This window comes from Channa argus, chromosome 2 (genome assembly GCF_033026475.1).
Source record: "Channa argus isolate prfri chromosome 2, Channa argus male v1.0, whole genome shotgun sequence".
Classification (NCBI taxonomy): Eukaryota; Metazoa; Chordata; class Actinopteri; order Anabantiformes; family Channidae; genus Channa; species Channa argus.
Window position 1 is genome coordinate 11,410,653 of NC_090198.1, and position 27,582 is coordinate 11,438,234.

The window sequence follows — 27,582 nt, forward strand, 5'->3', positions numbered from 1 at the left end:
TGTTTGTTTAGTTTTGCATTGACTTGGCCCCTAGACGTCTCTACCGGATTTTAAACGCAGTACCTCAGTGTACCATTGTTCATGTTAACTATTAGAGCTCCGTCTCAGCTCCATCTGTTCACGCATGGCAGCACTGGCGCCGACTCACGTCTGACTTGATGATTGCGGTTTTCAGACCCCGTATACCATATACTGTATGTGTCCCCAATGGGACAGCGCGACATCATGTGGCACGGGGGCGATGATGTGTGTTTCAACAGAGGAGGGAATTCATTGAATTATGTGTTTAGAATTAATTCCAAACAAATACAATAAAAGGTCTGGTGGGTTATTTGGCAAAGGTCCTGAATAGATCGAATATTATTGTTTTTAAACTTGACGGAGTTTCACAGAGAGACCCTTTCATAATAATTTAAATGGTCACCCTGCTATAATTACCGTTAAATAAACACTAGGGCGCACACCAACGTCAAAAAAACTCAAATACGACGGCCGCAAGGTCAGGACTGCCTCCGACTGAAAGGGCAGCCTATTATTTCGCAGCATGGTAATTGGTTTATAGACATGCCGGTGTGTTAGTATTAATAAAGAAGCAAAACGAAGTGCACAGGTGGCCGGTGGCCCCGCCTCAGCATGTGACATGGAGCTGCCAGAGTCAGTCAGCCCATCATGCAACCTATCATGCAACCTCAGCGTAGAGCCGCACATTTATGTTGAAGCAAGCTCGAGTTGCAGCAGACGATCTCTCTAAAGTCCACTGGACATTTCTTCCAAGGCTAAACTAAGAGCACCGCCGATAGATGGATAAAAGCAACGAAGGAACTCTTCCTGAGTTTTAACACTGAAAAAAAATGGTATGTATGTCTCTCCATAAACTTTAGGAATCATTCATGCATCTTAATTGTGTGTCATGTTGTAGTTATCCTTTAATATTAAAGAAATGCACACGTTTCCTCTATCTCCTGATCTTATGCTTTAGCCTGGACTAACATAATCCTGCAGATGAAATATCACCTTTCCCATTCTTTAGAGAGAATGCATCACCAATCAGCCTCACTATGCTCTGAGAGCTGGAGACCTGTCACTTAAGTCTCATGACTTTACACAGATTTAACACTGACACTCTATTAGGCGCATTTGTGTCATCAGCATCAGGACTTTATTTGTTGTGTTCTCCTGTGAGATTTACTAGTATTTTAAATTAAACGTATTGTTCTGACACTGTTCTGGTGAATTACACTTTTTAGAGAGCTTTGGCCGCTTTAGGAAGAAAGGCACACAATGCCACCAAAACATTTAGTTTGCGCTCTTATTTGTTGTTCATTTAGTGTAAGAAGTGCGTAAAATTAGGAACATTATTTTAGTTCAGCAAGGAAACATTTACAATTAGATTCATGCATATTTAAACAGTGATAACATTTACATCTTTCTGGCTCTGTGTGCCAACACAATAGATGGGAAACACAACAATCAAGATGTGCTTAGACTGATGCATTAATTTAGGAAATATTGAATGAACCTTTAGATACTATAACCCTTTTTGTACATAAACTCCCTGAAGCTGTGAAGAACGGTGCAGTATGGTGTGGGCATGTATGGGTGCCAAAGACACTGGTGACATAAAGGTGAAATCTTTAGTGTTTAGAGCTTTATTCTCTGCTCGGATTCAGCTAAATGCTTCCAAAGTTATTGGACTCACATATCTACAAGTGGGGCAAGCATGGTTAAAGGCTTTGCACTTTGCAAGAATAAAAGGAAAGTATATGGTAATGTGAATGAAACATTTGTGATTTCCAAATTGTCAGAACCAGTACCAGCACAGGATGGAAACATGAATTACATTTGTTCCTCTACCTCAAACGCAAACATCACCATTATGAAAAGAAGCACAGTGCAAATCGTAGACCAACAACCTCCTGCAGTGCATTTTTTTAAGTAAGTGTGATCCTAGACTCTGGGGGACCTCAATTAATGAAGCCTAACAGTACACTGCACAGTGCCTCTATAGAACATTATGATTGGGCATGGGGGGGGCATTGTTAAAACTTTTGGGGTGTCAGGAACATTTGCCTAATTTGCCTCTACTGGCAGTACTTTAACTCTGCTTTTAACTTGTAATGGCTCGCCAGTGGTTGTAGGGGGCCTGGTGGCTCAATGGGTAGTGAATAGGTTTGGGATGCAGAAGACTGCGGGATTGAGTCCCACCCCATCAGGTGTGGCCCTGCTTAGTCCCGAGCCAGGATAAAATGGAAGGCTTGTGGCAGGAAGGGCATCTGGGATAAAACCTCATGCAGAATCAATCACATGTCATGCTTATTGGATTAAAGTAGTAAGAAAGTAATGTTGAGACAAACGGGACATGATGCCAATCCAAAATCTTAACTAGAAGGGATTAAGGATAAGGATTAAAAAAATCAAAACCAGATCCTGCTGTGAATGAAATTTTAGATTCATATAATTAACCTACTTATTAAGTTTAGTTTAGCTAATTTTTTTTATTTATCACTTTCTAAGTTGTCATGATCCCAAGACTTTATCGTGATATAAATAAGACCCCAAAGATATTGTTGAACAGTTATAATTGGTTTAAACAGTTCCTAAATCACACATTTGCATTAGTGTGCTTTAAAATATGTCTACAACAGTCTCTCTCATAGACCCTTTGGTCAGATAAAGGCAAATATTTTGTTTACGATTTTTCATGTTGTATATATTGTTAGCACTAAAATATTGTAACATACTGTGGTGTAGTTTAGGGCCGTACTGCCCAATGCTGTTATCCACGACACGAAATTGCTGCCTAGTAGTTTCTACTTTTTCAAATGCTTAAAAGAATGGCCAAACCAGATTTTCTCTCACCCTTATTTACGCCATGCAGAGTAAGAAGAATGACAGGTTCATTACCTTGCCTCGTTACTTTGTTGAGGGAACAAAGATGGGGGAGGAAGTGATACAGTTGAAAGCTTTCTTGTCCCTTTGAAACTATAGTGGATGTAATAACAACACTGTTTACATGAACACTGTTACTGCACACAATTTGTGTTCAACGTTCTCAGCAGCTTGAACTCATGCAAACATAATGAACCTGTAAACACAAACATGAGAGGTGTCCGTTTCTGTTCGCTGATTGTTAGTGTTTCTCTCCAGTCCCAGAAACCCTGGATCGAAAGCACTTTCACCAAGAGGGAATGTGTGAACATACTTCCAGTGTCAAAGGACCCTCACAGGTATGTGTCATGTGGTGAAAGCCATGTAAATGTGCATGGTGCAGGTACTCTGCAAAATGTATATTAGTGTGTTTCAAGATATTTTGCAGCTTTTCTTAGTTGCTTTGGTACATTTATGTCCTAATCTGACCCTTTAGCTCCATTTCCGTTTGAGGACTTTTATTGTGGACTTTTCCACACGTCCTGTTCCCAGTTGATTCCTCCAGCTTCACTACTCATCACTGCTCATTATATCACCTGCTCCCCTGCCTATTGAGACTCAGCTCTCTCGTCAGCTCCCTGCCAGATCGTCATCATTTCTCCTAAATGGGACACACTGCCTTCTGGTTTGCCTGTCTCGTGTTATCTGGACTACTGACACTTTGTATTTGAGTGCCTCTTTCCCTTTTGATCTGAGGTTTTGTAGTCATGTTCCTCATTTAGCTGTGTTGTATGGACAATTATTTTGTTAATAATAGCTATTCTAGATCTTGGATACCCACCCTCCTGATCTGTTCTTTTGTTCTCTTTGATAGTTTTTGGGTATCCGTTCAAGTTTATCCTCCTTAGGTATTTCTGGTTCCGTTTGTTTAATTTCTTTAATGTTTAGTTTTCTTAAATTCCCACAAACCCTTTCTCTGGTTTGCAGGCTTGTACAGTCTATTCTGTAGTTTATGTATTTGTGTTCACGTGAGAATTCTGACTCTACGTTGATGTTATTCCCTGAAGTTTGGTTTTGATACTTTTGACTTTTTGATACTTTAGTCTTACTGCACTAGTTTCATGTTGACTTTCTATAGATATGATTTGTTTTTTTTGTTTTTTTTTTCGGATTCAGATTCACCTTTGCTAAGTTCCTTCTTGCCAGTTTCTAGATTTTTATTACTCATCTACTGTCTTTTCACACACCTGTCTCTGATCTTCTTCTGGATTGAGTTTTGTTTTGTTGTTCTTTCCCTGGTGTCTCCAATTAAAGTTCTCTTATTTTACCATATTCCCTCTCACTGTGTTTACTCTGGGGTCGGTTCTCATACACAAATCCTGACAATTTATGAACCTTTACATTTCCAAGACAATAAATGCATTTCTTGAAACAATTTGTACACGCAATGCTACATAGTTACCTGCAAAAGCCTTTAAATTCATTATAATTTCATTATAATTTATTTCTTAAAAGCAAATGTTTGCTGCATTAGTGCCATAAGAAGGATCTGGTTAAAATGCGTAGTCATGTTGTCATCTGTCAAACAGTAGAATTTGTGTGGAAGATTGACAAACTGACCAATTTCCTGTCCACAAACATCTTTATCTACTGTGGCAAAATCAGGTTATTTCAACAGTCTGTAAAAAGGGGCAAACACTGTATTACCAAAGATATAAGAGAATAATGTTCATGAGGTGTGCCATCATTTTTTTTTAAAGTAAATTTATTTAAATTAAGTCTTAATATATATTTTCTCATGTTTTTGCACATAAACTAAAATAAGTAACTGCAGAGATAAATACAATTCCATAACTGTTACTGTACTATTACAGTATTCTATTACAATATTCCTGTTGATCCCCAAGGTGCTGCTGTGGGCAGCCGCTGCAGCAGCATGTTGACTTTACAGCCAGTTTGGCCAAGTACCCAGATGTTGGTGAAAACCCCACCCTGCCGATGCCAGAACTGGAGAAATGGTTGGTGGAAAAACACACAGAGGAGAGCCCCACTGATGCATATGGTGATATTAACTTTCAGGGAGGGTCTCATTCGTACAGAGCCAAGGTAGATGGGCAAATTCTTCACCTTCATCTTTCACGTACAGCATATGTCATATATAACTATGTTTTTCTTCCTGCCTACTTGTAAATGTTGGCAGTATGTGCGTTTGTCCTACAACTCACGGCCAGAAAACATCCTACGGCTGATGCTGAAAGAGTGGAATATGGAGCTTCCTAAGATCCTCATCTCTGTCCATGGAGGACATCAAAACTTTGAGCTGCACCCTGACATCAAGCAGGTTGTCAGCAAAGGCCTCATCAAAGCTGCAGTCACTACTGGGGCCTGGATTCTCACTGAAGGTGTCAACACAGGTATGTAATCAAAGAGAGATTCTTTAAGTCTTAGAGTCCTGTGGAAAACCGCCTGCTGAATGTAAAGTTGAATTTACAGAAGTGGATTCCAGACAATTGAAGTCATAAACTTATTTTGGTAAAGTTAGGGAATGTGCAGCAATTGTACAGATTACTGTAATATACCAATAATTATAGGCTACTAACTTTCAGATTTGCTAGAATCAAGTTTGTTTCTGCTGTATTTCTTCACAACAAGATGAACACTAATGGGAAACAGACTGCCAGTCCGCATGTAACTGGCTTGTGGTGCATTTACAAGCACAGAATCTTTTTGCAGAACAATAGATAACTGAGCTGTCCAGTCACTGTAAAACCAGTTCTGTATGTCAGTTTGCACCACTAATAAGAAAGGAAAAATGCAGCCGCAGAATACATTCCAGTGTGTGCAAAAAATAGTTGCTTTATTTGTTGTGTGGTTCAGCTACATTTTTTTTTTTTTTTTTTTTTTTTTTTTTTTTTTTTACTGTCACACAATAACTTTTGCAATTGTCCCAAAAAGTAAATAAACTGTTGTGGTTTCTTATTGTCCTCAGGTGGAGCAGATTACTGTTCATGTTTATTGTTCATACTGTTCATGATTACTGTTCAGTACATGTTCACTGGTCTAAATTCCTGCTTCTTTTATTGTCTTGGCCTGTAGGAAATCCAGCCTGTGCTAAAACTGCAGGTCCTAAAATGCTGGTGTTGTGGCTGTCACTACCATTGTTTCATTGTAACATCAGTAACACAACATTCTACTTTGAACTAGAAAATAACTCCATTAGCAACCTTGGAAGGAATGAATTGTAGATGTACTGACAAAATAAACTGATTAATGTAAAAGTTCTTTGATCCTTTGGCACCTGATTAGGTATTGATATAACTGAATAGATGAGGCAGCCAAATAACTTCATTTCCAAAACTATAATATATGATCTGGTGTTTTCCCAAAGGTTGATATAAAACGTGTGAGTTGAGGGATCAGTTTTTTGTTTTAATTACAACTCAGTAATTTGACTTTTAACATAGTTAAAATTTGGATTGAGTGATTTTTGCCTCCTTTCCACAGGTGTGGCAAAGCATGTTGGTGACGCACTCAAAGAGCACTATTCCAGATCATCTAAGAAAATTTGCACAGTTGGGATAGCACCCTGGGGAGTCATTGAAAACAGGAACGATCTCATTGGCAGAGATGTAAGATACAGCATTTACAGGTTTATTCCTAACTGGGCAGTACTACCTCAGAAGATGCATTGTTTTAAGTTTTAGTTTAAGTTTGTTTTTAAGTTTAAGGAACTAGATATGATCTGTTTGTATTGTGGGTGAGTTTCTTAAAACTTAGGATTGTTTTAAGGCACAGAAGTTATTTTTCCTTTCTTTTTCATTCACTCTCCTACCATTTTCCTTCCTTTTTCAGATTATTGCTCATTACCAGACTCTACTGAACCCTCTTAGTAAACTTAAGGTTCTCAACAACCTGCACTCCCATTTCCTCCTGGTCGACGATGGGAGTGTGGGCAACTATGGTGCAGAGGTCCAGCTGAGACGGGACTTGGAGAAGCACATCAACCTTCAAAAAATACATGCACGTAGGAAAACCAGAATTTGTTTACAGTATTTGGATTCTCACACATTTAGATGATACCAAATACTTTCAAACCTGCAAAACAGGCTAGGGAATTTTTTTCTGAGAGAATCTTACAAAACAGTTTTTGTGTCTTGAAAAGCTAAAACTATTATGTTCTCATACCACACCTATTCAATTATTGAAAAATATAACACGTCACCCACTTGTGTTAAGTTGCATAAGCTTACCCATGCATGCTCTTTCTAAGAAATCCAAACTTTGTTAGGGCATTTCAGAGGAGTCAGTTTATTTTATCCTGTTGAGAACTACAAGATCATACACGTATCATCTTAACGTTTCATAATCTGTCACTTAGCTAAAATAGTGACAGATATTGGCGCTGAATGGAGAAACATCCCATAAACATAAACTTCTGTCTTGTAGGTATTGGTCTGGGTGTTCCTGTAGTGGCCCTGATCTTTGAGGGCGGTCCCAACGTAATCCTGACTGTGCTGGAGTACCTTCAGGAGAGCCCTCCTGTCCCAGTGGTGGTGTGTGAGGGGACCGGCCGTGCTGCTGACATACTGGCCTATGTCCACAAGCAGACTGAGGAGGGAGGGTAGGACAATTACAACACACATGGGACAGCTATATGAGAGGGGAAAAGACAGTGACACGTGATTGATGTAGGAAATATTTAAATCTGTTGCTAATCTTTCCAAATCCAAAAAATGTGTTGGTTTTGTTTTTTTGTCTAATGATGTAATGAACAGATAATAGGAAAGGAAGCAATGAATGAATGAATTTTTGTTTAATATTTAATCCGACAAAATTGCTGCAGAAGTGAAGCCGCTGACAACACCTAACATACTTGTACACAGAACTTTGAGTAGGTTTGAATAGCTGTAATGCTCTTACCCAGACAATCTTTAGAGCTAATCAGTGAGGAGTTGAGGGTGTTGATGACAGAGAATTGATTCATCAAGTACTTTATAGCAGTGTGTATTTAAGCAGGGTGACTGTAACGACACTATACTGTTGTTGTTCTACAGCGGCCTTCCTGATGGAGTGGAAACTGATATCATCGCAACCATCAAGAAAACCTTCAACTTCAGCCAGAATGATGCCATCCATCTTTTTCAGACTCTCATGGAGTGCATGAAGAGTAAAGAACTGGTACATTCATGTTTGTTGCTTTTTTTCCCCTTTGCATACTTTAATTTGATGACTTTCATAAAGTTATTATTTATATTATCAGTACAATAAACTGTCAGTGATCCTCAAAATCAACCACAAAGGTTTTGAAGAATTGAGATCAAATATAGGAGCTTTCCACTAAACTCCTAAAATATCTGGATAATATGTGTGGGCAGATGATAAGTGCTATCTTGTTTCTTGGAAACAGATGACTGTGTTTCACATCAGCTCAGAGGATCACCAGGACATTGATGTAGCCATTCTGAAAGCTTTACTCCAAGGTGAGTGGATGACTTCTCTCTGCCCCCCTGCACCAACCTACCCTCCACAAGGTTGTTTGCATTGGGAGATTTGGATTTCAAGACTTTGAAATGTTTTTATTTTGATATATGCTTTGAGAGCAGAGTACCCCTGTGTGCCATTCTTTCTCTTCCTGAGATCATGTTTCTCACATTCACAGGGCCTCTATAGTCCAACACTGTCAGTCACAAAACTTTATTTCGTTATTGTATCAATGCAGATATAATTACAAGAAGAGAAGTACTCACTTGAAATGTAGTTGGTTTTTATTACTTTGACCAGGTGTCATTTCAAGTATGTGTTTAATATGTTTTTAACCTGGGGGGTTTGTAGCAAGTACAGTCAAGACAGTCGGTCACATTCCAGTAATTTTCAACAAAAGCCATGACTTTTTAGGTGACTGATGTCCATGAGAAACAGGTTTAGACACTCAAAACACAAACTGAGGCCTGTGACTAAAATGCTCAAATGGAGCATTAATCTCAGTGAAAGTCATCTTCAATTGGGCCCTAGGGAAAAAGAACTCTAAAGCTTTTTGAAGAAAAATAGACTGCTGCACAGAGATCTTCCCATTTTGCACAATGATAGTTTTTTAACAGATACAAAGTTTAAAATGGGAAGTTTAAAGCATTCACTGGGAGTGACATTGCTATTGTTTAATACTGAATATACTACAAAATGATCATTTGGATTCAGATGCTTCCTAAATGACAATAAGGCAGATCCTTTACAATAGCACTGTAGACCGTACTTAGCCTAATCTGCCCTGCTGGTGTGTAAATAACTGTATTACTGCCCTGGACCTGCTCTTTTTAGTCCTGCAAGCTGGACATGTTTGATAAGAATTTACTTCATTGGGAATTGATATCTGTTTGTGTGTGTGTGTTTACACATGGCTCTACCTGTGTGTTTCAGGCACAAATGCATCTGCATTTGATCAGCTGGCCCTGACTCTGGCCTGGGACCGTGTAGACATTGCCAAAAATCATGTGTTTGTGTATGGACAGGAGCTCCTGGTATGTTGTGTGTGTGTGTGTGTGTGTCTGTATTTTTGACAAAACTTTCTCCATAAATAATGGTTTGCTAAAAAAATATACCTTTATAACAGCAGGTTTACTGTGTGTGTGTGTGTGTGTGTGTGTGTGTGTGTGTGTGTGTGTGCAGGTGAGCTCTCTAGAGCAGGCAATGCTGGATGCACTTGTGATGGATAGGGTGGATTTTGTCAAGTTGCTCATAGAGAATGGAGTGAGCATGCACCGTTTCCTAACAGTCAGTCGGCTGGAAGAGCTTTACAACACGGTAACGTTATGAAACATTGTGCACCAGTCAATCACATTAAAGCAAATGTTAACTCCTTTTATATTATCCGTTCCACGGTAGCACGTTACTAGATGATCTTCTCAAGGTGGCAGTGGATGGCACTCAAAGATGCTTTGTGCAGACTGTGCGACTGTAGCGCAGGAGGTAGAGAAGTCGTCGACCAATCCCACAGTTGTAGCTTTGATCCCCGGCTCCTCTGGTCACTTGTTGAAGTGTCCTTAAGCAAGACACTGAACCCCAACTTAGTTGAGTGTAGGCCAGCTGCATAGCAGCTCCCCCATGGGTGTGTGATTGTGAGTGCGAATGAAAAGCGCTGTGTAAGTGCAGACCATTTACCATCTACTGGTTTATCTATCTCTCAGGTTTAAGTTTGCTTTTATTGGCATTCAGAAGCACACATATGAGTGGGTGTTTTGCAGAATGAAATTACATTACATACTCCTAATACAATATAAAAAAAATCTTCTGACCTTGCTAAAAACGTTAACAATATGTATGATGTCTTAAATCAATATACAGTAGATCTAGTTTGAAAGAGAAATTGCTTTTAGTGTAAATTGCATATAGCCACAGATATATTGCAGAATTATGCCATTTTAGTTCTCGTGTGTGTGTGTGTGTGTTTGGGGGTTGTTAGAGAGTGTTTAAAAGTCTTGTGGTAAGAAGCTTTTACAGAATCTGGAACTTCTGGATTGTTTGCTACTGATGTTAATGAACTGTTTGCCAGAAGGCAGAAGCTTGAACAGTCCTTGCTGTGGGGGATGGAATATTTGACATTTAGGTGGCTCTGTTCATGCACTATTACTGAAATATTTCCTGAATGGTTGAGCTAAGTTCTGTTGTTTACATGTTTACTCAAGCAGTCAACAGTGATTTATTTTTTAATATTATTTTATTTTTTTTAAGGGACAGGTTGTTGGTGTCCATGAGTTGGTTCAGTTCCTCTTTGAAGGCTTATTCATCTTTCTTACTTATGAAACCATCAACTGTGTCGACTGCATGTGTTTATAAGGTGATCTGTGCTGTGCAGTAGAAGGGTATACGACCCATTGCACAGCTTTAGGGGAACCAACTGTTAGGTGTTTATGACTGATTGATGATGAACTGAAATCTATAAAACACTTCTGTACAAATGTGTTCTTCTCCAGATGTGTAAACTCAGGTGCAGTGATTACAACATCCTTGGTAGAACTGTTTGGGTAGGTTTAGTGAGGGAGCGAGTCTGGATGTTGTGTGATTGTTGTCTAGTCTCACAAAGCACTTTACCATGATGAGAATAAGTGCTGTAGGACAGTAATCACTAAAGCACTGGTATAATGATTGTAGCCTTGAAACACAAGAGGACAACAGCCTGGTTAAGACAGATGTTGAAATTATCCATAAGAACCTGTATTAGTAGTTCTCCACATACCGTAAGCTGCAGTCAGTGCAATCATGGACAACTTATATGCTATACGATCTAATCTAATAATACGTTTCTATTTAATTTTCCATCTTTCTGAATATTTCCAGGTTTAAATGAAAATTTCAGTGGTCTCACATTAAAAACAAGTTTGTGTGTGTGTTTTTCCATGTTGTAAATGGTTTTTGTCTTTTCCAGACACAACTTCCAAACAATCCGACTTTCTTCCACATAGTTAGAGATGTTAAACAGGTAGAGTTAAATTGGTTTATAGCATCTTTAAGAGTTGGTGTTGGTCTTCAGTCCAATTTCAACATGTTTCTGTGCTTTCCTGCAGAGTCATCTGCTTCCAAATTATAAAATCACTTTGACTGACGTGGGCCTGGTTATTGAGTATCTGATGGGCGGGACTTACAGGTGCAACTACACCAGGAAACGCTTCCGAATATTTTACAACAATCTTCGAGGCACTGGTGGGGTGAGACAATGTTAAAGAGTTATGAGTTAAAACCTGGTATGTCATGAAGATTTAGTAAATAAAACCACAGTAACATCTAATGTATTGTACCAATGACTTTTGGATTTTAAATGTGTTGGGAAAGGTAATAAACTCAGTAGTCTCAGGTTAGGTACATTTTTTTTTTTACACCCTGCACAGAGATTGGAGCACCACAAAGGAAATCCCGGGTCTCATGACTCTGGAAGTCATGAGTGTTTCAGCATTCAGGCTGAGAAAAAGGAGACGACCAGGCACAAACATTTCATCAAGCCTGCAGAGCCATACAAACCTAAGGTCAAATTTAGCTCAGATCCTCTTCTGTGTGTTTTTATGCTCAAATGTAACCATGTTACAGTTGGGAAAGCCAATTTCATTTCTGTTGTGTTAACAGGATTCAGAAATCAGGGTAGGTAGACCGAAACAAAATGGAGAAATAAAGTCAGAAAACAGCATTTTCTGTCATTATACAGTTAGAAAAGCTGCCAAAATAAGTCTGAGGTCGGGGAGAAATCAGATCAATCATCTGCTGCATGTAACAAGGATTTCTATGTTTCTCATGTAAACTCCATTCCACGACATACCCAAGATAGCAGGTTTTTGTGAGTAACATGGGTAATGAAATGTTCTTTCCTCACCTTCCAGACAGAGTCTTCCAAAGAGCAGAACAAGAAGACCAAAGAAGCGATTGTGGACCCAGAGACACAGCGGTTTCCCTACCCTTTCAATGAGCTGCTAGTGTGGGCTGTGCTGATGAAGAGGCAGAAAATGTCACTCTTCTTCTGGCAGCATGGTGAGGAGAACATGGCAAAGGCACTGGTTGCATGTAAACTCTGTTGTTCTATGAGCCATGAGGCAAAAAAGAATGACATGGTTGACCACTCGCAAGAAGAGCTCAGGGAATATTCAAAGTAAGTGTTTCTATGGCTCTGACCCATGTCAAATATGCATGAAACTTCAAACTGCATTTTACAAGTGAATGTAGAAGCCTTGCTCATTGTGCCAATGGTTTCCAGTGAGTTTGGAACGTTAGCGGTGGACCTGCTGGAGCAGTCGTTCAGGCAGGATGAGACCATGGCCATGAAGCTCCTGACATATGAGCTGAAGAACTGGAGCAACTCCACATGTTTGAAGCTGGCTGTTTCCTCACACTTGCGGCTTTTTGTGGCTCATACCTGCACCCAGATGTTGTTGTCAGATATGTGGATGGGACGCCTGAACATGCGGAAGAACTCCTGGTACAAGGTTCATGCTCCATCTGGATTTTATATTTAGTAATACAACCCCGATTCCAAAAAAGTTGGGAAGAGGTGTAAAACATAAATAAAACAGAATGCAATGATTTAGAAATCTCATCAACCCATATTTTATTCACAATATAACATAAACAACATATCAGATGTTGAAACTGAGAAATGTTAACGTTTAATCGAAAATATTGGCTCATTTTGAATTTGAGGGCTGCAACACATTTCAAAACAGTTGGAACAGGGTGATGTTTACTATTGTGTAGCGTCCCCTGTTCTTTTAACAACTGTCTTTGATCGTCTGAGAAGTGAGGACACAATTTGCTGGAATTTCAGGGGAGGAATGTTGCCTATTCTTTCCCATTCTAGTTGCTCCAGTTGTTGATGAGATTTGCAGGTCATTGCATTCTGTTTTTATTTACATTTGCATGTCTTCCCAGTTGTTTTGGAATTGGGGTGGTAAATAAAATGTATCGTTAGAGTCAATGATGAATGCATGTGCAAAGAGTCTCTTGATAAATACAGCAACATCCACCCTCATGAGATTATGTTTGTGTGTCTTTAGGTGATTCTGAGTATCTTGGTGCCTCCTGCTATTCTACTGTTGGAGTTCAAATCCAAGGGTGAGATGGCTCATATCCCCCAGAGTCAGGATGATCTTCAGATGACTATGGAGGACAGTGAACACAACTTCCAGGTCGTACCTGAAGCTATTCAAATGGTCAGATTTATTAATGTTGGGGATATACTTGCTTTAAATTGCAACACATAGCAACCTTGTGTACACTAGGTTAATCAATGTCATTAGAAATGAATGCAATGCAATTGCAATCCTGCTTATGATTGGAGGGGGAGTACAATATCACCACTTCGTTTGTATTTGGTTGCAAAGTAAGATAAATCATAGCCATTTTATAAACCACCACAATAATGAGGGTGTCCTTGCTGTTTTCTTTGCCACAATCTCAGTATTAACAGTATTGTCACCGTCTGCTTTGATTGTTGCTGCAGTAATGATTAGACTCTACTCTGCCTCCTAGTGGACAAACATTTAAACACAAACATACTCAAAGCATGCAAGGATGTATGTTAACGACAACGCTGATGATGGGGCCCTTGTTTATGTGTACGCTTTGGTAGAAAGCGAGTATATCCCTGTTCTACTGTCATTAAGTCTCTCTGTTCTTTTATTTCTGTCACATGTTAATTTTAAATCTGTGTTTTCTGTTTTATTGTGTTTGGTTTTGGTTACATTCTTTTGACTTGCTGTTGTCTTATCTGCAGGATGTACTCAAGGAGGCCAGATCCAGCGACCACATAAATGCAAAAAAGGGAGACATGGAGGCACATGTTTATGCTGGGAAACTTCCCTTAGGAGGAAGAATTTACGCCTTCTACCACACTTCTGTTGTGAAGTTCTGGTCAAACACGGTATGAAGATTACAAAAGAGAGTCAACACACATACTGAATAAACACTTGTCTTACCAGTAACGATGGGAAGAGTCAAGTAAAAAAAATTCAACTGTTTGGTTTGCTTGTCAAAATCCATTGATTTAAACTGAAACATGCACAACTTTAAAAATTTGAATAAAAATATCCCTTTTTGCTGACATGTAGATATTGGGCATTTTTTGACAATGAAGAAGCTTTTATATTATGATTTTTATCCAGAATTTTAAGGAGTCACTTGTTAACTTTTTGCCATAGAAATGAAAAGCATGTTGAAATTGGCACCTCCTGCTTTACCAAAAATATAGCAAACCAAACTGAGAAACATGACCCCACAACCAGGATATGAACGGAATCATGAAACTTTGAACCTTTACATCCATCCATCCATCCTTTTATGTCTTTTTACATCAATAAGCAGTAGCTTGACACTAAGAAGAATAAATCTGCAGAGGATTTCTTAAATCAAGCCCATTACTTACAAATGGGGTTATAGGTGGCCTAGAAAGGCTTAATGGCCTGAGGTTTTCTCCACCAAAATAGACCACAAAATGCACTTTGTGGTGTATGCGCTTCACAGTTGATGCAGTCAGAGCTCTTTCTTTGAAAGCAGCTTTTAGCAGTAAATGCATCATGTAACATCATCATTTGTGTGTTTTCCACTAATAGATTATTTTGTATTGTAAGTGTATCTGTAGTGTTTCATGAAACAGGCACAATATTAGCTTATAGGCCAGCGAAGGTTCACAGTGATCCAGGTATGGTTATCCAAGGGTTAAGTCATGCTAACTAGACTTCTTTCTTCTTGGTTGGAAACATTTCACTACTCATCCAAGCAACCAACCTAACGGTCCCATCCTCTGGGATAAGGGTGTGATTATTACATCCCTATGGCTGTGCCCTACTCTCGCTCTCTCTTCTATCCACCCAATGAGCCTATTCAGGCCAGGCTGGGAAACACGGCCTCTGGAGGGTATAACTGGTTCCCTTAACCAAATTTCCCTCACACTAAAAGAGCTGCTTGGATGAGTAGTCCAGTTGACATGACGCAACCTTTGGATATTAGCTTTTAGGACTTCATCATACTGTTTGTAACAGATGGAATGATGGAACCTGTCTGATCCACAATAAAGACACAGTAAAGGTCCAGTCAAGTTAGGTGTTTTCTACTCTGACAGTTTAATGGAACAATGCTCATAGACTTCAAACATAAAGGAAAATTGATTCCATGTACAGATAATTGATACAGTTATAATTAATTGCTTCAAAAGACAGAATTGAAACACATTCATTGTGAACATCTGTAAAGTGTCTCATTCATCCAGGTTATGGTTACTCAAAAAGTCCTGTTTAAGTCCTGTTTAATAGCAACTTGGCTTGGAGTTAGGGAAGATATTTCACGTCCCATCTGAAAGACTTCATCACTTCTGACCAAACGGCTCAAAGAGGCATATAAACTCTGTTGGTGTAATAATAGTTAATGTAGATGGAGAGCAGAGTTAACTAACTGATGTCGCTGTGGTGGTACAACCTTTTGCTGTTATGACACTGGCTGTGATGGGTGGAAAAAACCCCAATCCTTCCAGCCCTCTCACTGTGTTAATATGCATACTTACAAAGGCAACGATATCAACGGTGGCAACGATATCATCAATGGTGATGCTATAAATCTGGGGTATAAATCCTGTGTCTAAATCTTTCAACAAAGGGCAGTTACATTAGAAGGGTGTTACTGAAGTTGATTGGGTCTTAACGTTGTGCATCTCCCACTATCAGCTCTTCTACCTGGGCTTCTTGATGCTATACTCCTATGTCGTCCTGGTGAAAATGCCTGAATGGCCTTCTCCTCAAGAGTGGGTGGTCATCGTTTACATCTTCACTACTGCTGTTGAGAATATTCGAGGGGTATGTTGGACAGATGTTGAACCATATTGCCAGGGTCTTTTATTCAATTGTGAAGACAATCCATTTATTTCTATGACAACAAAACAGTGGTACTTTCCTGTCCTACAAATAATTTCCCTAAAGACTGTTAACAGATTGATCTGTATATTACTGTATCACCTTCCCTCCTACTTTTTCCTAGATGTTCATGTCTGAAGCGGGTAAAATAAGCCAGAAGATGAAGGTGTGGTTCTCTGACTTTTTCCATGTTTCCGACTTTCTGGCCATAGTGAGTTTCTTCATTGGCTTTGGCCTAAGGTTGGCTGGAGGCAATGCTTTCATCTCTGGAAGGATAGTATATTGTCTCAATATCATTTTCTGGTATGTGCGACTCCTGGACATCCTGTCTGTCAGCCAGCACATTGGGCTGTATGTCATGATGATTGTTAAAATGGTGAGTTCTTTATTTGATTACACGTTAGATTTACCGCAGTTAACATGCTGTAAAATAGAGGAACTTTTGTCAGAGAAGGTGAAGGCCATATACATGCACGCTTTCTGTATAGAAGTAATGTATGTCCACCAACTCTGCTGTGAAGGACTGAGATTGCTTTGCAGCATCATTTTACCAAGAGACATACAGAACACTGATATTGTTGTTGTATGCCAGCACATCAAACTTTTTAAATGTGACTTCAAGTTTCATATTTTAATCATCATCAAACACACATTCATTGTAAGAGTCTGTTCAGATTAAATGCTGAAGCACAGACCTAATTACCAGAAGTTGCACCAATCTGTTATGCACATAAAGCATACAGAACATGAACACTTTTATGCACATTTGTATTATGTTATTTTGGATCCATGTTTGTCTTTATGCACATCAACATTCTTGTCCATCCATCTATTATCCGTAATCGCTCACCTGGTCAGGGTTGCAGGGGGCTGGAGCCTATCCCAGCGGTCACTGGATGAGAGACATAGACAGACAACCATTCATTTAATATTATAATCAATAAAAATTTACAAATTTACTGATGTAATTTATTTATTTAACACTGTTATATAAAAAGCTAAAATCCTCAAAATGTTTTTAGTATACAGTAATAAAATGGTGCTGATTTATGGTTCCCACAATAAATGTGTGTGCATGTCAATATTATGCCCACTCGTTATAACAGCAGAGGTTTATTCAGTATGTGTGACTTTTTCTTGCAGGTGGCCAACATGTTCTATATTTTGGTAATAATGGCAGTAGTCCTGGTGAGCTTTGGCGTGCCCAGGAAAGCTATTCTCTACCCAAATGAGGAGCCCAGCTGGACGCTGGCTAAAGATGTGGTTTTCCAACCGTACTGGATGATTTATGGGGAAATGTACGCTTATGAAATTGACGGTAAGGGCTAAGGGACATTAAGAACAATTTTATTCAAATATTGTCACCACGATGCTTTATTGTCACTCAAAACAAGGACTGGAAATCAATCCCATGCCCAAACTTTCAAACACGGTTTACACACCGGAGCTAATGCAGTTGTCAAGCACTCACAAGTCTCACGAAGGTATTCTAAAGACTGGTTTCTTCTGTATGATTTCATACCTCGCTGTTTAAATTTTTGCACACAGAGACAAAATTCTGGTCACTGGGCACTAGTGGTACTAGTTGGTACCAACTTCAGTTATAGGGGTTACCCTGTCTTTTCAACAAAGCATCTGAAATCTTCCAATCTAGCCCATAAGGACACAACAAAGCCTCCTAAGTGATTAAAGAATATCAATTATTAAGTCAAAACGCCTATAGCTCAGTTGCGATCAAGCACCAGGGGAAGGTGGAGAGGAAGAACTCCCTTTAGCTGTCAGGTTCATTAGGGGTGCTCCCCCAACAGTATGAGCAGCATAACTAAGATCAGGTTCAGAGTCACCTGAGCCAGCTCTGACTGTAACCTTGTTCAAAAAGAAACATCATCATGTCATTGTAACATTTAAATTGTGTTTAGGTAGTTTCAAGACTCTTTCCAATGCATGAAACATGACCTCAAACCTCCTGAAACACAACAATGTAAAGCTCAGCGAGATGCGGCCCTCTGCAGCCGCGAAGGATGGTTGTAGCCCTTCAATGGCTAAACAACTAATAGTGGATTTCATTCATTGACAGCAGCTACGATAAGCAACACAAACTAACAAAGCTTGTGGCTGCATATGTGATGGATGAAATGCTGCCAGTTTCCACTATTGATTATCCAACATTCGGACCTTCAATAAAGTAATAAAACAAATAATGTACCTACAGGAAGTAACAAGTAAAGTAATAACACTGATTTTGAACAGAGTAACAAGTAATAAGTAATGCACAATTTTAATGAGCCCAACACTGATCATTAATAGTGTTTCTATTCACTAGGTGCATGTATCCTAATAGGCTTCTTCTCTTTACAGCATGTGCAAATAACAGTATAGTACCATTCTTATGTGGGCCAACAGTGTGGCTGACTCCTTTTCTACAAGCATTCTACGTCATTGTACAATATATACTAATGGTCAACCTTCTTATCGCCTTCTTCAAGTAAGAACACATTTCACTGCCATATTCATATTCTTTATAGCCTAAATATGGCCAAGTTTTAGGTAATGTTAAAATCGTGGTGATGTTGAAAGGGGGCTGGTATTCTCCTCAACATCATGAGTGTAATTATTTTATTTACTCTGTTTTCCAGCAACGTGTATATGGAAATGAAGTCCATTTCAAATTTGTTGTGGAAGTTCCACCGCTACCACTTCATTTTGGCCTACCATGAGAAGCCTGTCCTTCCACCCCCCCTTATCCTCCTGTGCCATATCTACTCCCTCTTCTGTCTGTGTAGAGGGAGGAAGAAACACAATATCTACGGTCCAAGTAAGGACCAAGCTAAATAACACCTGAGTGGAATCTGTTCTTTAAAAATGAATCAGATACCACTCAGTCCAAGCTGATCTGGTGTGACTTTGGTGTGATCCATTGAATTTCTACCTTCTCTTTAATCACATTTCTTCCAGAGCTGTTTCTCACCAAAGAAGACCAAAAGAAGCTTCATGACTTTGAGGAGAAGTGTGTGGAGAAATACCTTCATGAACAAGACGATCAGTTTCACATGGGAAGCGAGGAGCGCATTCGTCTTACCTCAGAAAGGTGAATCTGTTGCTCTTCATGATAGGAAGGATGTTTTTTTTTTTTGCAAATAGATAAACTTTGTGACCAAACAAATTACAAAAAACTGTTCAATGAATGTGCCAAAGGTCTCGAAAAACTGGGGGGTGTGAGTCCGACCACAAGGTTAGGAGGGCATCAACACCGAAATTATCCTTGATGCTGATCAGCACAGAAACAACACAGACAAATTTTATTCAATAAACCTTTTTCATTGTTTTCTCCACTCAGCTTAAACAAATTTCATCAAGTAATGTAAATGTTTAATGTTCTGATGCTACAACAATTCCTTTGAGGCTCATGTTTTGTGACGTCCCATAAATGTATGTTCTCTGTTTGGCTGTAACAACCACAGTCTGACGTCAAGAAACACTTATGTAAGGTTGGTAAGGATTTACCTTGAAAATAATTTCCAAGCGATTCACTTTATTTAGAAAGGTATTCCAAAGTAATTTTGTAGTCTTTGGTTTAGAGGGGCGGGGCAACCAGCAAGGGGTGCTGCAGCTCACCTACTTCCTTTTACTATGGATGAACTTCATCATTCATGTTTCATTTTGAACAATATAATATTTTCATTTTTCTGTTTTCATTCAACATTGGATTAAGATAATGGCAGCTGAGCTGTGACTAACTCGAGCTACTATTTATTCTTTTCAGGGTCGAGACCATGTGTTTGCAGCTGAGGGAGGTCGGGAACAGAGTTAACTTCATAAAGCACTCCTTGCACACACTAGACTTCCAAATTGGTCACCTGCAGGACCTCTCAGCTCTGACTGTGGACACTTTGAAGACCATGAGTGCTCAGAGGGCATCAGAGGACAGCAGGGTCCATAATCAGATCACCCAGGAGATTAGTCTATCTAAGAATTTGGTCCCCTGCAGCACCTTTGTCCAAAGTGCTGTGGCCATTTCCCCTCCGGAGCTGCGTCTTCGAGGCCACTCTCTCACCCACAGTAAGATGACCCGTCCACAAGAGCCGGGCCTTTCAGACTCCCCCTCCAGCCTGCCCAATGTCCCATCCTCTGAGGCTCAGTTCCACATCAGCAGCACCCCTTCCCAGCCTAGTGACTCCAGCCACCCAGAGCTCACCCTAGCTGGTCCTTACCAGCAGCCCCTCCAGTCAGACAGCACCAGTCTAGAGTGTGGTGCCTTTCTGTGTAAGTATCAAAATAAGGGCAGATCTGGTGTTGGTAAGCAGATAAAGGAGGAGGATTCAAATAGTGTTTGTGTGTATCCCACTGTTGTTATTGACTCCCCTTCGGGCTCTGTTCGATCTGCCTGTTTTCCTTCATGTACTGTGAAGCCTGAGAACACAGAGAGGTTAGGAAAGGGAGAGAAATCAGGAGAGATGGGGTATGTGAATGAGGCGTTCTGTGCTGATGAGGGCGTTTGGAGCTCTCTGAGTAGACAGCACACAGACATGTGTACAGACACTATCCCGCTGGGTCCAGAAGCTGAATCACCTTTGGGTGATGCACATGGAAATAGCAGCTTGCCAAAGTTTGGTCATGGCTCTGAAGTGGCTACCAGGAGAACCCACATACAAAGGAAAAGAGAACGGAGTGTATCGAGTCCACCACTGTCCTGCTATGAGGGACAAGGTGGCTCAGAAGTCCCTTTTGACAAAAGGAGCTCAGCAAGAGGGCCAAACATGAGAGGTTTGAGTTTCAGTTTAAAGTTGAGGGCTGTGTGTGCTGGGTGCTTAGGCCTGTCCCTCTCCAGATCAACATTCTAGTAAACCTTTAGCTGATCCCTTTTCCTTTCCTTCTCCGCTCTCTGGACCTTCTGATAACGAGGATTTCTTTCTGTTCCTTGGTGGTTTTGAGGTTTTTAGTGGCAGAGGGTTTCAGCTCAATGATTATGGATGTGTTGGTCAGGCTGAGGTGAAGGGAAGAGATTTTTGAGAGCATCTGATGTTTGAACCTCACTTGTAAAACATAAAATAAAATAGGTATTTTATTCTGTTTTTATTTTAATAACTATTTTCAACGATGTGACAGATATGGGAGTTTAACGTTTCCCCTAGTGTGAGACGACTCTATTTTCTTGTTTCAGGACATGCCAACAGCATGAACATTCCCCAGTCCACCCCCAAAGACACCTCCAGCAAACAGCGAAGCCCAGTCACATGGAGCAGATTGCAGGTGTGTTTTTACCAGTATCGTTGTTTTATGTTTTGTTTCATTTGTTGTCAGAAAACTAGTAGCATGAACCTTTTTTTAAAAAAAAATACAGGTTATATCAATTTCACAGTTGCTGTAATAAATTCCTTTAACAGGTTTGTAGTTCGCTGATGAACAAGTTCTGTGTTTTAAAGTTCTCATCACCCACAATATATTGTAATCATTCTTATATTCTGAACAACTCTGTATAATTTTGGTTAGCACTTTATTTCTTCACCAGAAAAGATTCCAGCTCAAATCCGCCCAAGCCAGCAGCCTGTAAGTATCCTGGCAGACACACATGTATCACACAAATACAATACAGATTAACTTTTCATAATCTCATACAGAAACAAGGTAAATTCAGACCAATGCCAGATAGCAAAGACAAACTGGGACAAATCAGAATGGATCAAACAAATTAATTTAGGACATTCTACAAGCACATGACAGCACAGGTAGGGCACAGGTCTGTTCTGTGGATCCATTCTTGTTGGCAAAAATTGGATATGACTTAGGCTTCACATCTAGTCCATTGGTGGTACATACCTGCCAGATGTTTGTGGATTTAACTTTTAAACCTTTATAAATGTATATAGCATTATCTTTGCATGATATTGGTTTGTATGTAGAAAATATTATCTGCCTAACAAATGCTGTATTTGATAAAAAACTTACCAGATTAGTGGGATTTACTTTCTCCATTTTCCAGATATGTCCGGGGTGGTCATGTCATTAAAGGGACATTTTCTCATGGATCAGCTGCTGTCTGATCACTAGTGCAAATCCCAAAGATATGTTTGGCATCATTGAAAAAATATCAAAGCTTATCTTTTTTTTGGTTCAATCAACAAATCTATTTAGATACATGGTTTCTGCCATGTAGGTGAATATACACCAGTGTTAACATCGTAAAAACATTATCAGTTTGATTTAACAAATAAAGTGTAAATAAAGTTTATAGTTTCAGCCACAACCAGTGTATGAAGTATACAGTGAATATTTAACTATAACTGAAGCACTGGCATATCAATGATGATGGAAAGTTTATGTGTTTAGCTGGAGCATCAGCACAGGATATCATACTGTTGATGGCAGTTATGAACAATGCTGTTGATTCAGCAGTTTGCTATCTTTTTAGATATTTTTCCTTTTCACTACTCGATATTTAAAGCCAAATCTTTATAATGTTATTTGGATGCTTCCTAGTTTTGTTTGACTATATCTTTCTGTTGACTCTGTCTGTTTGTGTCTTACTCTCTGTCAGACGAGCACCTGGGGAAGATGCACTAAATGGTAAGAAATCCTGCTTTGGTTAATTCTTACTGTTGTTGTTCAAACTTCTGTTTGGATCAGAAGTTCTGTTTGGATCACTTTTGTTTGGGTGCAGAAGTATTTACGTATTATCCAAATGACCTTCGACCTTTCATTTGCCTGCATCCATTATGTACTAGTTTAAAAAAATAATCCAACCTGTAGCAAGGTTTTACAAAATCATTTTAAAATAGCTTTTCTTGTATTTTTGTGACTTGGCTTTTTTAGCGTGATTACATAACATTTGAAAGTCATATTACAGAATATTGTGGAAGTTTACAGAAGTTAATTTAACACGAATAAAGGCTGATAGAATGTAAGTAGTAAAGCTATTCAAAGCCATGTTTCATAAATCATTTTGGATAAACTCGTTTATTAAAAATCCCAGAAAAGGGATTTTACAGTACATGAGCACTAAAATGTGAACTCTACTGTATATTTATTCATTTACAGTCAAGGTGTAAACACCATCAAATGACTGAAATTCTAGTTAAAAGCTGTACTCTGATTTTCTCCCTCTGTGTTTACAGCGGTGTCTCTCTACACACAACGTCACACCCACCTAGGGACCAGAAAGGACTGTGAGTAACCCACACTGACCAAACATCAGGGTTTTTTTTTATGCCTTTAATGTCCGTTTAAGAATATTAATCAATTATTTATTTATTCTGAAACTGTTTTGATTTTCTTCAAATGTAATAATTCCAGCTTCTTAAGTGTGAGTTGCAGCTTGTCTCTGTTTCATATCTCTACGACAAATTACATGTAAAAAAATTTAAAGATCAATATTTATGCTCTTTATGTCAGTAACCTTTTGACTTCGGATCATAGTGATATTAACAAATGCTTTACCACGATTACAATTGAAAATGCAAATTTAATCTATTTACAGAACTTTATTATTATTATTGTTTTTTCAATAAAACCAGAACCAGGAGAGACAAAATTAAACATTGGACCTGATTCTTGTGCTTCTGCTGTAAAGTAATATAGTGATATCTGCTGGTGCAAACTGGACCAGCACAAATGTTCCTGTTGAATGAAGATGCCCCAGTGATTGTGAATTAACATGAGTTTATGAAATGATATGAAGCAGTTCTGTGGAAGGTTTGGCAAACACAATTACAGTTCTCTTTTTTTCTTCCATAGCTATTGGCTCCCCTTTCAAGCCCATGGAGAGTTACCAGTATTCAGGTGAAACATAAAAACTTTGATACGGCCTCCTTTCCTGATTACGTGTGCAAAAATTAATATTAATTATTATTTTAGTTCCTGTAGATTTTGTTTAAGTTACAACTATTGTATCTTTAGAGAATTGTAGCTGTACTTATAGCTGTGTGTGTGTGTGTGTGTGTGTGTGTGTGTGTGTGTGTGTGTGTGTGTGTGTGTGTGTGTGTACTTTTCCTTCTGTAGCTGTTGAGCGCAACAACTTGATGAGACTGTCCCAGAGAATCCCCTTCACTCCTGTGCCCCCTAGAGGTAAGTCCCCACCCTTCCTGGACATGTCAGTTCTAATGAAAACGACACAGGCGCTTCTGAGAAGTGACAGCAGGCAGTTGGAGAATGAGGACGTCGGAGCCAGATAAGACAGAAATTTGACCCCCCTCCCCCTGTTTATTTCACACTCTCACCCAAGCTGCTGATAACATCAGTTGTATTTCTAGCTCACATTTTAAAATAATCTATTTTTGACTGATTATTGTTACAGACCTTAAAGTACGTAAAATATTTGAATCAAACATTAGATACTGCATTAGGACACATGTTCATATTTAAACAAATGAGCCAGTTTAATTCAAAAAACAAATAACTGACATAAGTAAATACTGGGACAACATACAAAGTTTTTATCACATCAGCTATTTTTTAGCTGTTGTTTTCTCTTCCTCTTTACCACCTACTTTGGGGGAAGGTGAAGTAAAACTTTTATGGCTGAGTTTTGTTCATGCACAAAGATAAACAATCACATTCAACATCACATTAGCTTCTGCCTCCCAGAAGGCAACATTTAGTATTCTCATTAATTTAATTAATTTCTGTAGAAATGCAGAAAAATACGAAAGAAGACAGGATTTGATAGAAATACAGCCGTGTTGCCTCTAAAATTGCTGGTGGTGTTTTCCTTCAGGGGAGCCGGTGACTGTGTACCGTCTGGAGGAGAGCTCCCCCAACATCATGAACAACAGCATGTCTTCCTGGGCCCAACGTGGACTCTGTGCCAAAATAGAGTTTCTCAGCAAGGAGGAGATGGGTGGAGGACTGAGACGGGCCCTCAAGGTGCTCTGCACTTGGTCAGAGTATGACGTCCTGAAACCAGGACACTTGTATATAGTCAAGTCTTTCCTTCCAGAGGTGGTGCAAACCTGGCAGAGCATCTACAAGGAGGACACTGTGCTGCACCTTTGTCTCAGGGTAGGGAGCAGAAATACACCACCTCATCTCTGTAACATAAGGCTTAGTACCTCCACAGGAAGCATCCATCCACCCTGGATGTCATTCCCAACATAGTCACACAATGTAGCACAACTAGTGAATGAATGTGTTTGGACTGCAGACTTTGAAAAGGCTGTTGGGTTTACTCCACTTAGAATTGTTTTCCCAGACATAAACTCTCTGAATAGCAAATAACCTAAAGAGGAGATCTGACTTGATTTAACAAGGTGTGAGCATTGCTGTGGTTCTGTCAAACAAAACTCTGGAGTTGTTTCCACAATCAGAAAACTCAAAGGACAAAGCTAAAGAAATCTCCCTGTACTTTGGTTTCCCTTCAACAATTTGTTGACAATCAAAGTAGGATTCACAGTAAAGGGAGGCTTATATAAAGTCTGTTTTATTTGTTGATTTCTTGTGACACTCCAGGAAATTCAACAGCAAAGAGCTGCTCAGAAGCTGACGTTTGCATTCAACCAATTTAGGCCAAAGACAATTCCTTATTCACCGAGGTAAGTGTGCAGCCAACGCAGACACACAAATCCCCTTCACACACATCCAGTATCTTATCAGTTTTAATCCTTTTTTTCATATGTTGCATTATTGTTTTGTCTATTGCTTTTTGTCAAGGCCAGAAACAAATTTACTTACTAATTTTTATTTTGCGATAATTTACATCAGCACAAACCCTTTTAGTTAAGTTTAATTTAGCGTTTTCTGCGTGTTCAGGTTTCTGGAGGTGTTTCTGCTCTACTGTCACTCTGCTGGAAAGTGGTTTGCTATAGAAGAGTGCATCACTGGGGAGTTCAGGAAGTTCAACAACAACAATGGAGATGAGATTGTCCCCACCAACCTCCTGGAGGAAACCATGCTGGCCTTCAGTCACTGGACCTACGAATACACCCGTGGAGAGCTGCTGGTGCTCGACCTGCAGGGTAAAACCTCTCAGCACACACTTTCACACCAATGCACCGAGTGTTTTCAAATGCAGCCGAATTCATTTTTTTGTGACTGTTTGACGATGAGAGAAGATTAAAATGTTTTTGTTGTAATTTTGTGGTTCATACGTGATCTAATTCATCTTGGTGTGTAATTGAATGAATTCTCCATTGAATATTTGTCAGAGCTGAATAGATCATTTTAAAAATGTTTTTGGGAATGAAGCCTGTGTGTTTGTCGGGTACCTCTGCAGGTGTTGGGGAGATTCTGACAGATCCATCAGTCATAAAGAGCGGGGAAAAGGGGTAAATACACTCGTGACTTGTAAGAGGAGGATTTCAACTGTAGCAGGTTGAGCTTTAAACTAAATGTACTCTGACTGACTTCTGTGTGACTCCTGCAGATCTTACGACATGATATTTGGGCCAGCCAACCTTGGGGATGATGCCATTAGGAACTTCCGGGCAAAACACCACTGCAACTCCTGTTGTCGGAAACTCAAACTTCCCGGTGAGAGATATTTGAGGGCTGCTGTTCTGTTACATTAATCCTGCACTAAATTACTGCTCATCTGTCCTGAAAATCTACAGACCACTCTGCAGCAGTTGTTACTCCACCTACTACACAACATATTTGTGAAGCTTTATAGTTGGGATCTTTGACATCACCAACTTTTTTCCTGTATTCTTATTTATCAGATCTGAAGAGGAATGACTACACACCAGATAAGGTGACATTCCCAAAGGAAGACCCTCCCACGGCAGATCCAGATTAAGGATTCCTGCCAATCAATGAGGCTGATGCTGTGATCAGTTTAAAGTGACAGAGAATGATCACAAGATAGTTTTTTTTTTTTTTTTTAAATCTCTATAAAGATTTTTATCACATTTTGTCTTAATGAAAATACACATATGAATTGTGACTTATTTTAAAATATGGGCAGATTGCAATGGAACTTTTAAAGACTATATAACTTTATTGTATTGAAAGTGTGCCCACAGGTATATTTTATATTAATGGATATTGACATACTTACCTTACTGTATACATTGCTGGCTATCACTAAAAACTAAAATGTAAAAATATGTTGTCTTTGAAAGATTAATTGTATTTTGATTTGGGTTGTATATCAGATATATAAAATAAACTGGCAGCAGTAATGTCAGTAACTGATAGCTTTTATTTATTGGTTCTTAAAATTGAACACAGGATTTTTTTAAATTAAAAACCATTGTTCAATCAAGTACACTATTAGCCCTTGTTAAGTTGAGCACAAGTGAATAATAATAATAGTATATAAATACTAAATAATAATACATCTTACACTGTCACAACTTCTTTTGGGTTGTGGGGTATGTGTTAATTCTGAGCACTTCCACGCGTCTTT

The 27,582-nt window shown here is 39.2% G+C and overlaps 1 pseudogene; it reads left to right on the plus strand.

Moving 5' to 3' along the window:
• Positions 1-613: 613 nt before the first annotated feature.
• LOC137114290 (transient receptor potential cation channel subfamily M member 7-like) lies at positions 614-27,384 on the plus strand (annotated as a pseudogene).
• The last annotated feature ends 198 nt before the right edge of the window (positions 27,385-27,582 follow it).